Source organism: Orycteropus afer, unplaced genomic scaffold, assembly GCF_000298275.1.
Source record: "Orycteropus afer afer isolate SDZICR_OR568_19922 unplaced genomic scaffold, OryAfe1.0 scaffold00101, whole genome shotgun sequence".
NCBI classification, from domain to species: domain Eukaryota; kingdom Metazoa; phylum Chordata; class Mammalia; order Tubulidentata; family Orycteropodidae; genus Orycteropus; species Orycteropus afer.
Genome location: NW_006921688.1, coordinates 4,134,860 through 4,149,683, shown reverse-complemented (window position 1 = coordinate 4,149,683; position 14,824 = coordinate 4,134,860). Strand labels below are relative to the sequence as shown.

The 14,824-nt window shown below is 41.6% G+C and overlaps 1 pseudogene; it reads right to left on the bottom strand.

The window, feature by feature from the left end:
- Positions 1-843, bottom strand: part of LOC103199011 — a 5,809-nt pseudogene extending 4,966 nt beyond the window's left edge.
- Positions 844-14,824: the final 13,981 nt, after the last annotated feature.

Here is a 14,824-nt window from a genome sequence, read left to right as displayed (position 1 = left end):
TGCTCTTTTACAGTTGCCATTTGCTTGATATATCTTTTCCACCCTTTGATATTTAGTCTATTTTTGTCTTTGTCTCTAAAGTGTGTCTCTTGTAGATAGCATATTGATGAATTTTTGTTTTCTTATCCAATCTGCAACTCTCTGTCACTTGAGTGGTGCATTTAATCCATTAACATTCAGTGTAATTATTGACAAATTGGTTGCTGTCATTTTGTTATGAGTTTTTTCTTGGTGTCCCTGGTTTTTTTGTTCCACATTATTTTCTGTGCCGAGCTCATTATGTTTAGGAATCATGTTATCATTTCCTTTGTTGCTGTTGTTTTAGTTTTTGCTAAATATTTGTGCTCGTCCTCTTTTTCATTGTGATGGGAGGATTTATCATTTTTTTTTTAGGGTACCCTGTGATTTATAATTTTCTCCCCAAGTTTGGAATAGAATCTGCTTGTTCTTGAACATGTTCTCCTTGACCTTCAGGTGCAGCCTGTGATGATACATGGTGCTCAATCTTCTTAGATTCATGGTATCTTCTGGGCAACTGGCACAGAATTCTCATCTTCCTCACTCAAGTCACTGTCTCAGGAATTAGAGCACTGATGGTATTCTTTCACTTACCTGTGCCCATATGCCTGCCCTTCTGATGGACTAAGGTATGTTTCCAGAATCAAGTCCAAGAGTGGATAGTCATGGACTTGTGGATGAGCAAGTCATCTTTGATCAGTTTCTGGATTTGCTGATGGGAGTAAGCATTGGTGATTTTTTTTGATCTCATTGGGGTTCAACCTTCTTCTTGCCACAGTGGAGGATACTGAAGGTGAGCCTCTCCTGAAGCCTGAGCTTACTCATGGCTGAGTCACAGTGCCAAAAGGAAAGAACAGATATTTCTTATATACTGCCTAAATCTACAAATTAGACATTGTTAATGCCCCCAAATATTTTAAAATGAAAAAAGAATTTTCCCGTTTGATTAACACCATGTCTTGTTTCTTGGGCTGTTTCACCAACACAGGGTATTGGCAGAGCAAGAAAAATCTGGATGTGATGTCTTCGGTTCCCAACTGGAGTTAGGAATGAATGGTGGGCAGGAGGCATAACAGTCTTTTGGAGCAGGGAGGGGAGCTAGGCAGAAAGAGTTTGAAAATCTCCTCACCTGATTCTGATATGACTTCCTGTTGAAAACTACTTATTTAAATTTATAGAATCTTAGCATTTAAGGGATCTTAGAGTTCAGACAATAATACCTCTCACTTAGGTATGGAACCAGCTCTGTTTGATCCCTTGATTTATGCCTGAATACTTCCAAGGATGGTGACTTCATTGGAGATTACATTCATGGACCACTTAATGTTTAGAAAGTATTTCTTCATCCTGAGTTCTGTGTAGTAGTCATTTATCATTTTTTGGATACCTTAAATCCATTCTCTCTTCCTAAGAGCAGTACAATTTTCTTTTGGGGAATAACGTGCCTTCCACTAAAACAGCCTGGGTTGGACAATAAATATTGTTGTCTTCCTACTGGGAAAGTCAAAGGGATTTCTGGAAGTCCCTTCTACCAGATCCTTCCTCTCCCTTCCCTGGGATAGTCAAGGGACACACATGTGACCTAAGCACATCTAATAAAAGTCATGCTTCTGGGCCTTGAATCTTGAGCAGAGTGACACATACATACACAAAAAACCCATCGTTGTTGGGTCAATTCAGAGTCATAGTGAACCTATAGGACAGAGCTCAACCACCTCATAGGGTTTCCTAGGCTATAATCTTTATGGAAGTAGACTGTCACACTTTCTCCCATTGAGTAGCTGGTGGGTTCAAATCACCAGCCTTGTTGGTTAGCAGCTGAGCACTTAACCACTGCACCAGCAGTTCTCCTGGGGTGACACAAGGACCAAGGGAACAATTGCAATTATTTTATTTTAGAGGCAGTGCCAGGCAAGATGGTCAAGAACATCCTGCTCTGAAGACCTTCTGGGGCTATCTCTTTCTTAGTTCCAAGTCTAGTTCCTCAGCTTTTCCAGTAAGCTGGTGAACACCCCATATTCATCCAATAAATGTTATCTTTTTGCTTAAGCTAATCAGGAGATTTCTGTTGCTCACAACCAAAGAATGCTAACTGATATTATCTGTCATCTCAAACTTTGATCTTGACTCCTGCTCTCTGCTGTTGACAGGGTACATCTGGCCTGCTTCCACATGACCTTTAAACATTTTAAAGGCATCTTTCATATCCCTTCTAAGATTTCTCTTCTTCAACTGGCCATCCCCAGTTGCTTCAACTCGTCCTCACCTATGGTTTATGGAGGCTTCATCAATCTGTTTTCATTGGCCATTATCAAGGTCCTTCTTACTATGTGTCACCCAGGATTAAAACCATAATCTCCATTTGATGTTTTGACTGGTTCATATTGTGGTTGGATTTTTACTTTCCTTAACCTGGACACTACATATAATTGTGAACAGAGCTCATTTTAGCTTTTACAAACTTCACGTAACACTCTTGACTCAAATTGAGAGACACATAATGGACAATTAAAAAGTTGGAGTTACTATTAGTAATGAACCTCCTGGTATTCTCATAAAAAACGCTGAAGTCAGGTCTACCCATCTTGTACTTTTGCAATGGATTTTAGAAATCGAAATGTGGGATTTTGCATTTATTCTTGTTAAATGATATGTCTTTGGTTTTCGTTCTTTCTTGGGCCAAAGCCATTAAAAAAAAAAAAAAAAAAAAAAAAAAAAAAAAAAAAAAAAAAAAAAAAAAAAAAAAAAAAAAAAAAGATGTTTTCTAATCTTTGTGTTCATATCTTTTTATCACCCATTTGGTAAACATACCTTTATGTTTCCTTCAAGTCACTGGGAAAAGTGCTGAACAATACTATAGTAGAACAGCAGCGATCTCCCTCCAGGTGAAATGAGTTTATTCAATTATCTGAACATTGTGCATCATCTGCTAAGACTCCAACCTAACCACATTCTGTTTGTCCACCTTGCCCACAAGGAACTGACAAGTGGCACTAGGAGATAGCTGGCTGAAGGTGGCACATCCACTGCGGATACACAGCAGGTGGGGTAGGTATCTTTAAAATGAGGAAGTTGGTTTTCTAACTTCTTTTTCGTATTAGTATCATTTTTCCCCATGTCAAACATAGGCAAAATCTCAATATATAAGAGTTAATGGTGGGTTAGCTCAGGGTAAAGGGGGGCAATGGTGGGCCGAGGGCCTGCTGCACCCAGTACCCTTCAGGCAAACTCTCAGCAGCACCCCCTTTTCCTCCTGACACCCCTTCAGAAAGGCATGGCCTCTAAGGCCTTATCTGATAGAAAAACTCCCAAATAGCAACAGTGCCCTTGATTACTCCTCTGTCTTCAAGTCTACAATGTCAACAGGGGAAGCCAAGATGTTATCAGGTAATCTGCTTTTAGTTGGTTTCTATTTTATCTTTAAAAATGTCTTGAAAACCTCTTTTGTGAAAAGCTTTGTGCTGTTGGTGATACATAGGCTTCCAATTCCTTACTTCCTTATGTTTATAAAAGACTTAGACGAAAACATAAGTGACAAAAATGTGAGTGATTATTACTGTTAAAAGTCAGAATGAAAAATCTCCACAAACAGAAATGAAGGACTGTTGTTGGAATTTCTCAGAGTTAAATATTTTAAAAAGGTCACATTAAATTTCAAAATGTTCAAAAATGAGTTATGTGAGCATAGGATGGAGAGATCTCACTCAACAGCATTTTGCTTTTTTGTTTTTTGGAGGAAGTTGCAGAACCAGAGGGGTATAAAATTATGTTACCATTTATGGAGATTCGGTTATGGATCACAGAAGCCCTGGCGGCATGGTCGTTAAAGCTCTCGACTGCTAATTGGAAGGTTGATGGTTCAAATCCACCAGCCACTCTACAGGAGAAAGATGAAGCAGTCTGCTTCTGTAAAGATTCACAGTCTTGGAAACCCTATAGAGTAGTTGTACTCTGTCCTGTAGGGTCACTACGAGTCAGAATCGACTTGATGGCAGTGGATTTGCTTTTATCCTTTTTTCATTATAGATCAGGCATTTGAAATAGATTAAGTTATTTTTGGCCTTGAGAATCTTCTAATCAAATAACTATGTTGTGGTAGTGGAAAGAAAAACAGGATTAATCAACCAGGAAAGCATTCCTGGGGGGATTTTCATTTGGAGAATAAGTAAAATCTGAGGGTCATTTGGTAAACAGTTACCAAGTGCATTTTACTTCATGTTAGGCTGCAGATCGGTGTTAGTTATTCTTTGATTAAAACAAAACAAAACAAATTCCAACAAGTTCTGTCCTCTAAGAGGCTCCCAGTATAATGGAGGGAGAAGGACGATGACAATTGTTGTTGCTCTTGTTATGCTGCTATTAAGTTGGTCCCTGATTCATGGCGATCCCTTGCACAACAGAATAAAACTCTGCCTGGTCCTGCACCATCCTCATGATTGGTTGCAGCTTCAGCTATTGTGATCCACAGGGTTTCGTTGGTTGATTTTTGGAAGTAAATTACTTTGCCTTTCTTCCTAGTCTGACTTAGTCTGGAAACTCCAGTGAAAACAGTTTAACAAAATATGTGTTAACTTGACTAGGCCATGATTCTCAGTGTTATGTAATTATGCTCCATTTTGTGATCTGATGGAATAATCAGTCTGCGGTATAGATTACACCTCAACATAAAGAAAACGAAAATCCTCACAACTGGAACAATAAGCAGCATCACCATAAATGGAGAAAAGATTGAAGTTGTCAAAGATTTCACATTACTTGGATTCACAACCAACACCAATGGAAGCAGCAGTCAAGAAATAAGGCAACATATTGCACTGGGCAAATCTACTGCAAAAGACCTCTTTAAAGTGCTAAAGAGCAAAGATGTCTCTTTGAAGACTAAGGTGAGCCTAAACCAAGCCATATTTTCAGTAGGCTCCTTTGCATGTGAAAGCTGAACAGTGAATAAGGAAGACTGAGGAAGAAGTGATGTTTTTGAGTTGAGGTATTGGTGAAGAATACTGATTGAGGTATTGGTGAAGAATACTGAAAGTACCATGGACTGCCAAAAGAATGAACAAACCTGTCCTGGAAGAAGCGCAGCTGGGATACTCCTTGGAAGTGAGAATGGCCAGACTTCATCTCACCTACTTTGGTCATGTTTTCAGAAGGGACCATTCCCTGGAGAAGGATATCATGCTTGGTAAAGTGGAGGGTCAACAAAAAAGGGGAAGGACGTCAATGAGATGGACTGACAGTGGCTGCAAGGATGGCACAGGTATAGCAGGGATTGTGAGGCTGGCACAGGACTGGGCAGGGTTTTGTTCTGCTGTGCATGGGGTTGCTAGCTGACTTGATGGCACCTAACAGCAACAACAACAACCTCAACCATTCTTCTTTCTCTATCACACTTCTGGTTCCCTATCCAGTGAAGTTTACGAATGTGTGTGGGTGGCTTTTCTCCTTCCTCCTCCAGTTTCCATTTCTAGGCTTGCTCAGGTCAGCAAGTTTCCTGGCTAATGTGTTCTTCCCAGTGCGTTAGATGCTCTCACTGTCCTTTGCCAGTGATTCCTGGTTCTGGGTGATGAGCCATGATCCAGAAAACCAAACCTTGTCTCCAACATTGCGTAAAAGCCAACTGTTCATTCCCCATTTCTTCTTCGCTTTTCCAAAGCTGTGAAACTTCAACTTGAAGAGGAGATGTAAACAGCTCCCAGGCCCAGATGTGTGAGCTTCCTACCAAGGACTTCAGGGTCACAGAAGTAATGTTCTAGAGTTCTTCCCAGTTGTCAACTTTCTGAAAGAGAATTTCATACTCACATAAAAATTACTTTGATTAATTTTAATTTCTTTAATATAGAACCTCTAACTTGGCATATTTAAAGTTTTTCTTTTAAGAGAAATTAGAATTTTTTATGTATTATGATATATGGTGATGGTTCTAAGTGCTTTTTTTTTCCAGATTGTCAATATTATGTGAAAAAAATATTTAGAATGCATTAAACATATTTTGTGTATGATCCCAACATCAAGTTTGAAATTTTTAAGAAAATACCACAGAAGTTCGTAAACAAACTATAACTACCCATAAGCACAATGTAAGGAATGCAATTAAGCATCTGATTGCAAAACTATATAATCACAGATGCATGCCTACTATCTTACTACTTTTATCTACATTTCTGTGGGGTAGAAAGTAAGGTCTTTGGTATTAGTGTGGTGGTGGTTCAAGCTCACGAGGCATGTGGTAGTTAATCATTGGCTCGATTGCCCTTTCCACATATGTAATAAAAGGGAATCATTGTCTACAGCTCATCTCCTCTTCCCTAATGTGTCGCAAATGCTGCTGTAAAAGTTCAGGAGTACAGGAGCTAAACTGTACTTTCAGCCTTCCAATTGAGTGTGGCAGCTGACGATTGGAATGTAAGTGTCCTGAAGGGAGAGAGACCTGCCTTCCCTTTCTCTCCTCTGAGTGCTGAGTCTGGAGAGGCTCTGACATCCTTCAATCAATGAGCTTGCCTTATTGATGTCTACCCCAGAATACTTTTCTTGTTTGTTCTGTTCTTTCCGTTTTTGCTGCTGTTGCTGTTAGTTAAGTCAGTTCCAACTCACAGCAACCACGTGTGTGCAGAGTAGAACTGCCATAAAGGATTTCCAAGACCGTGACTTTTCAGAAGCAGATCACCAGGTCTGTCTTCCAAGGTGCCTCTGGGTAGGTCTGAACCGTTAACTTTTCAGATGGTAACTGAGTGAGTAACCATTTGTGCCACTCAGGGACTCCTGCACTCTTCTCTTTTACATCAAAACCAAGTGCTATGAATGCACAAAAGTTCCAGGGAGCAAAGTGGTCTGATTTTAGCTTCCCCAACATGCCAGAATATTAACCTGACCATTAGAGAAACAACTATTAGAATTTCCTAACCTTTGTTGTGAATGCCTGTGTGTCCCAAGCGGGGCCAAATTGCTAGGACCGAAATAGACCTTTCAGTTCACTATAGCTCATCCTATGGCCTTGTTGGGCAAAGGGGTCCGCACCCAGGCTGGCTGGTTTGTCATCTGGTGAGAAGTCACAGCCTACTCCATTTGCAAATTTCCTTGTGTTGTATGGATTATGGGTGGTTAGGACAGTCAATTCGTTTATCATCAAGGAGATGGAGTCATCCATCTCATGAATCAGTGTGCTTTACTCTCTGGCTGGGGAGCTGATCCATTTATTTTTAAACTCTATTTCTTGCCCCAGGCACTTGACCTAGGAAATATCTACTATTGACCTAGGTAGGACCAGAGACCAATTTATTAGTCCTTTTGGTAGAACATCCCAACACCCTTGATAATTAAAACCAAGCCAAACCCATTGCCATGAAGTCAATTCTGACTCATGGTGACCCCATGTGTATCAGAGTAGGGTTTTCAATGGCTGTGATCTTACAGAAGCAGATCTCCAGAACATTCATCCTAGGTGCTTCTAGGTAGGTTTACACCACCAACTTTCAGTTGATAGTAGAGTGTAAATCTTTTGCGCTACCCAAAGACCTTCCTTGACAATTAGGAAGAAGGAAACTAAGAGGAAGCATGACTTCCTTGTCTGGACAAGGGAGAACAACTTGCAGAGGCACATGGCTGCAATAATGGGCTCAAATGACAGCAACAATTTTAAGCAGGACTGGGCAACATTTCATTCTGTTATATATAGGTCTCTATGATTTGGAGCCAACTTGATGGCATCTAACAGCAACAGGCCCTTCCATAGGCCAAAACCTAACTCACTGCCATCGAGTTGATTCCAACTCACAGGACCCTATAAGACAGAGTAGAACTGCCCCTTAGGGTTTCCAAGGCTATCAGTCTTTATAGAAGTAGACTGTCTCATCTTTCTTCCACAGAACATCTGGTAGGTTTGAACTGCCAACCTTTTGGTTAGCAGCCCAATGTCTTAACCACTCTACCAACAGAACTTCCACAGGCCATCATGCCTAAAATGAGAGGGAAGTTTGTCCCTTCTGAACTTCCATGTCATAGTAGAGACTCAGCATGTTGACTGCATGAACACACAAATTAATAAATGAATGAGAATGTTTATGCAGGATGAAACAAAAGAGGTATCCATTGTTGCTTACCAACAGGATATTGCAATAACTAATCTTGACCACAAGCCTCTCTTTTTGTTTAATTTAATCAGTTTCATAGTAAGGCTGGGAGAACAAAGGTGAGCTGGGATTTCTCTATATGAAGTCCATTCAGCCAAACTTGGGCTTTTTGACATTCGACTGAAGTCAGAGCCAATGTTTTCCATTATTCTAACTTCTTACCCACTTCTGGGAGAACTGTTCAAATACAGTTCCAGAACTTGAAACTAGTCAACGTCCTGAGCAACTGTAATAAGAACTGGGGAAATTGAAAACTTTGGGTCCAAATAATAACATGACCACTAAAAGAACAAATGAACCCACCCAACAGCATTTGGCTCAGTAGTTGAAAAGTTAACCTGTGAGAGCATCACTGGACTTAATGGTGACTTGAAACGGTCACCCTAAGGCATTCAGCTGTTAACCAAAATGCCTGCAGTTCAAACCCACCAGCCACTCTGTGGGAGAAAAGAAAAGGCAGTCTGCTTGCCTAAAGATTTACAGCCTTGGAAAGTCTATGAGGCAGTTCTACTCTGTCCTATAGGGTCACTCTATGAGTTGTAATTGACCCAGTGGCAGTGGGTTTTTTGGTTTTATGGTGCGAATATGAAGTTTAAGGTGAAAAGAACTTGCAAGGTTTCAGACCAGGGTCTAATTGAGCAAGCTGCAGAGGGGAGAGTCCTGTATGGCAAGTTCTCTGTTGTCCACGTACCCACTAAGCCCCCAAATCCCTGCTCCTCTGGGCCACCACGCGTTGCCAAGCCTCCTTTCAGACTGCTGACTCTGTACCGGCTCCGGTTTCCTTCATGGACTGAAGCCCACTTGGCGCAAACGTGGCCCAGAGTCCCCAACAACCAAACAAAACCTCCGTGCCTCCTCGGGCCTGCTCCTTCTGCCGAGTGGCTCCACTGTTGCTGTAATCATGGCAGTCTATGCTCTATTGGTCCCCGCCCCCGCCCCCACCGCCTCCCAGCCTACACAGGGCAATCTACTTCCTTAGAGACACCGCCTCAAACCCAAGGAGGGTCGCTAGGAGTCGGAATCAATTCAACGGCAGTAAGTGTTTTTTTTTTTTTTTTGGTTTGAAGCCTTTCTTTAGGGTTGCTGAGCGCTGCACACATTGCATTCACATTTTCTTTGTTAGCAAAAACATGTTGCGCGTTCAATTTTACTTTGCATGGCTGACAGTTTCTTCTTGGTTCTTGTTTTTGGTTTGTGACACCATGTAATTTTTCTTCTGTTTTGCTTTTGGTATCCCTCATGGTTTCTTCTTTTTATCTGTCTCTCCTTTTCTCTTGTCTTGTTCTTCACAATGCAGGCACTTAGGCTCGCAGGCGGCTTGCTTGCACTCTTAAAGACAGAAAGAACACTAGTTTTAGTTTCAATCTTTTAAAAGGCCTATAAATGCTGACCTTTCACTCTCTATGTTTTATTGTCGGGGTCGAGCTTTACTACCATCTTTCTGATTGGTTTTTTCCCCTTTGTTTTAATTTCCAAAACAAGAAAAGACCAGCTCTGTGTGGGGGTCACTGCACCCTTTCTCCAGGGGGCCCTTCAGCATCTGTGTTGATTCTCTGAACATGCACACATGTACATGCACGTGCACACACACACACACACCCTTGCTTGGCTAATTGGCCATGGCTATCCTGGGGTTTTGTGTGGTTCTTAGAGGCCAGTGTGACTGAATTGGTGCTTTGGGGCTCTTAAACGGAGCACATTTAGAAAGGTGATTTAGAGGGGGCTTTGAGAAAGGCTCTTTTAATCATTTCTCCTCTGCTTTGCCGGTGCACACTGCTGCAGCCGGTCAGAGGTCAGTCCCTGAATCGTTAGGGGGCCAAACCATTAGGCGTTCTTGCTTACTGGACAAATATAACAGGCTTATCACGCAGAACTCTGTCTCCAGCTGGTTTAAAATGTAGGTGGTGCCAGTGGGTAGCAGCTGTTACAGGCTGGGGAGCCAGGAGACAGTGGGGATGTTTTATGGTGAGAGGAGGTCAGAGCTGACAACTTCATACAACACAATGTGCTCGTCCACCCTTACAACCGGGTGGCTGAGGGTTCCGGAGGGCAACCTGCCTCCCCAGGGCCCCCAGATACCACCCTCTCCTTGCCAGCCAGGTCCCAGGCCAACATAGCACTGGCTTTCAACACTCGGGGCCCAAACACTTAGTCACACTGCAAAATCATACATTTGTAATTCAAATAGTTGGGGTGATGCATAATTCAAGTAAAAAGTTGTTATTATAAATGAGGGGAAAATGGATTCATTTCAGAGTTCTCTTTTTAATTTTAAATGATTATTTTCTTCAGGTTTCAAGGTTTGAGCAGCTCTGTTTTTGCAGCTGTTTCTATTATCTGAATTGGTGCTGGTTCAATGACTTTGCCACAGAGTGATTCAGATAGGGGAAGCTGACTGTTGCAGGCATGGTTTGCTTTCATTCTGAGAAACGGGATTCCCATGACATTTTCTTTTTTTTTTTTCCCCCTCCATGGGTATGCTTGATTCCTGCCTCAACTATGTTGTTGTTAGGTGCCATCAAGTTGACTCTGACTCATAGTGACCCCATGAAACAGAAGAGAACTGCCCCATAGGGTTTACTTGGCTGTAATCTTTACGGAAGCAGATTGACAGGTCTTTTTCTTGTGGAGCCACTGTGTGGGTTGAAGAATTTTTGTACCTATTCATAGGGGATATTGGTCTATAATTTTCTTTTTTAGTGGTGTCTTTGCTTGAATTTTGAAGCCGGGTTATGCTTGCTTCATAGAATGCATTTAGGAATGCATTTAGTCCATCCTTTTCTATATTCTGGAATACTTTGAGTAGGATTGGTGTCAGCTCTTCTCTGAATGTTTGGCAGAATTCTTCAGTGAAGCCGTCTGGGCCAGGGCTTTTTTGGTTGTTGTTGGGAGGTTTTTTTTTTTTTTTTTTAATGACCTCTTCAATTTCTTCTTTTGTTATGGATCTGTTCAGTCTGTTTGGTTTAGGTGGGTGTTGGTTGAGTTTGAACTGCCAATGTTTAAGTCAGCAACCGAATGTTCAGCCATTGCTCTACCAGGACTCCTTCCAACTATATTAGCAGATTTTAAAAAAATTTATTATGAAGAATTTCAATCATACACAAAAGTAAAGAGAACAGTATAATGAACCCCTATGAACCCTACACCAGGCTCAGCAATTATCAATACAGCTTTCCATTCCCATAAACTTCTTTCAATCAAATTCCACATTTTCCATCATTTCATTGTTAGCACTCTCCTTAACTTTTTGGAAGGATGTCACATCTTATCCAAAGTCCAGAAAAATTCCTCATTGGAGAGGTCCTTCAGGGGCAGTTGTACTTCATTGACGGGGAGGGCAAAAAACAATTGACTTCTGCCCCCCCGATGACGACATATTGGAAGCCAACCCTTTGAAGGAATGCTCCGAAGGGCCTCCCTTCCTGCTGGTGGGTGGTAATATGACTCTTTTTCTTTGAGACCTTTCTCTTTGAGTTTCACAGTCCTTAGCCTAGAACTGGGACATCAAGGAATGAGATTGTTCACAAGTAACTTATCCGATTTTCCATAAAAAGTAGAATATAAAAGTTGTAGTTAGGATGATCAAAGTTTACTAGAGCAAGAAAAAGAGTTTCTTTTAATTTTATTTTTTATAAAATGACCATGGACATGCCTAGAGAAAGTAGAAGAATTTGTTTACTATTTCCAATTTCTGTTATTAGGTAACAAGGCAAAAAAAAAAAAAAAAAAAGAAAAAGAAACTCTCTAATTCCAATATTAAAAGTTGTTTATAAGACTTGAGACTTGCTTTCCATAATATAAAGGAGCTCTGGTGGTGGAGTGTCTAAGGCATTTGACTGCTAACCAAGGTTAGTGGTTCAAACCTACTAGTGGCTCTGTGGAAGGAAGATGGGGCAATCTACTTCTGTAAAGATTTACCATCTTGGAAACCCACTGGAGGTTGCTATGAGTCAGAATTGACTTGATGGCAGTTGGTTTGGATTTGGGTTCCATAATATATGTGTTTCTGAACAAAGCTGCATACAATGTTTTTCTTGGGGGAGAGGCTGATAATTCCTGCTGAATTGGGAGTTCCCTGTGGGTTTTTTGAAATCTGTTCAAGAAACAAAGAAAACTTTTAAAAAAGGGAAAAAACAAAACTTTCATTCATTCATATATTCTTTCATTCATCAAGCCCCTTTGAGCTTTAAACATTTTGTTCATTTGTACCTTTTATAAATTTCGTTTTGAGTTCCTTTAGCATTGCCTCGTTGGCATTCTGTTGCATAAACAGTGGCCTCACTGAACAATAATAACTGAACAGATTATACCGGGATTTAAGCACGTCAGTGTAGGCACAGAAACCGAGCATCTTACATTTGTTTTTACCCTTGGTGTCTTACAAAGCTGGCGTTAGAGTTAGAAGCAGAGCAAGCCGACGCAGCTCTGTGCTGGGAGTGGAGGGGCCCACTATCTGCCTTGTCTCTTGTCTCTCTGCTGCCTGACTTGCTCCAGTGGAGGCACAAGTAAGGAAACACTAAGCAAAAACAGTTTGGGTCTGAGAAATGTAGCAAATGTGATTATAGATTTGCTGTAGTATCAGAGGCATTTGACTGTTAACCAGAGGGCTGGTGGTTCAAACCCATCAGCCACTTCTTGGAAGGAAGACTAGGCAATTTTCTTCTGTAGTGATACTGCCTCAGAAACCCAAGGAGGGGTTGCTATGAGTTGGAGTCAACTCGATGGCAGTGAGTTTGGTGTTTTTTGTTTTTTTTTTAAATATAGTATTAGATTGTGTTTGGGGAGCTCTGGTGGTGTAGTGCCTAAGGCATTTGACTGCTAACCAGAAGGCTGGCCGTTCAAACCCACCAGCCACTCTTCGGAAGGAAAGTTGGGTGTTCTGGTTACTTAGTGCCACTCTGATAGGAATATACCACAAATGGGACGGCCTTAACAAACAGGAGTTTATTCTCTTACAATTTAGCAGACCACATCCCAAAGGCAGCTACTCAGCTGCTTCTTATAGATCCCACCATTCAGTTGATTGCCAGTCTTATCATGGGGAATAACTACCACCAGCTCCCCAGCCACTGAACCAGGCCCAGCCAAGTTGACACACAAACATAACTACCACATTGGGAGATCTACGTCCGTAGTATACTGCCTGGGAAACCCAAGGAGGGGTCACTACGAGTCAGATCCGACTCGACGGCGGTGAGTGAGTTTGAGACTGTGTGAGAATCAGAGCCGAGCCTGAGGAACTGGGGACTGGACACAGACACGTGGGTTGAGAAGGACTGTGGGTGTCAGTTACGGTGTTTCCATGTGGACACACACACAGACACACATACACAGACACACGGACTAAGAGGGCTGCAGTCTTTGGGGGCATTTAGGAATGGAAGGAGATCTGTCTCCATACTTGACACCTTGCTTTCTGAGTCACTCTCAGACCTGCCTTTGCTGTAGGAATTTCCGGTGTCCCAGAGCAAAGGGCAGGCATGCCACTAGCTCCCAAACCAGTTCCAACTCTGATGTATCTGAGTCTGGTTTAATCGGAAGCCCACATGTTCCTGGTGATTGCTCTTTTGTGCTTTCATCAACTGCTTTTGTTCTTTGGCCACATTGATTCCCAGGCTGGGCATTGGAGTTGCTGTGAGGAGAGGCCTTGACAGGACTGGAGTCCTTTCTACTTCAGCAGCCACCCTTGGCCTAATGCCTGCTTATTTTCTCTGTTTATCTTCCTTGAACTTGTAGTCCTTTGATCTTGTATTCTTAGCTGTTAATATTCTGCTTCTCAAATTCTGCTAGTTCTTGGAATACTTGACCTGCTCTGCTCTATTTCCTCCTAATTCTTAACTAAAGGGTCTACCCAACATTGAAGCATACTTTTTCATTCATAAGCTCCAGCAGGAAGAATGTCTTGGTTTTTTACTGACTGCTGAGTGACTTTTATTGTAGATGGAGTTTATCTGGGGGAAGGATAAGGCCCATATGAAGGAGCCCAGGTGGTGCAGTGGTTAAGCGCTCAGTGCTAACCAAAACTCTGGTGGTTCGAACTCACCAGATGTTCCATGGCAGAAAGATGTGCCACTCTTGTTTCTTAAAGATTGCAGCCTTGGAAACCCTGTGGGGGCAGTTCTGCCCTGTCCTATAGGGTTGCTGTGAGTTGGAATCGACTCAACAGGAGTGAATTTGGTATGTTTTCTTTTTGATAAGGACCTTACAGTTTAAAAATTGTTTTGATCAATTCCCTGTCTTCGTCTTTGGGACAAATAAAATTCCCATTTGTGTTCTAATAGTGTGATAAATATCCACAAGAAGGGAGAGAAGTCCAAAGGAATGTCCCCAACAGCCTCACAGCCCAGCTCTTAGTCGGCCTACTGACTATCAGAGATACTTGCCTTCTCTCTTGTTCTGCCTGGTGTTCCGTGGGTAACATTGAAAACTTTGGGCTGCATCTGGCATCTGGCAAATTCTGAAAAGTTTCCCTTAAACACTGAGTTTCTTTCTTTTTTTTCTTTTCTTCTCATGAATAGAACCGTGTTTTTTCCCTTCTAGCTTTTTGATACACAAATTGGATTTAGTTATGGTAAAGTTTTGAAACACAGATGAATTTTGATGGCCCAGAAGCAATTTCTTAAGTTGCTGATTTTTCGAGATGTCTGCCCCGGTTGCCTACTTTGGGAATAATTACCAAC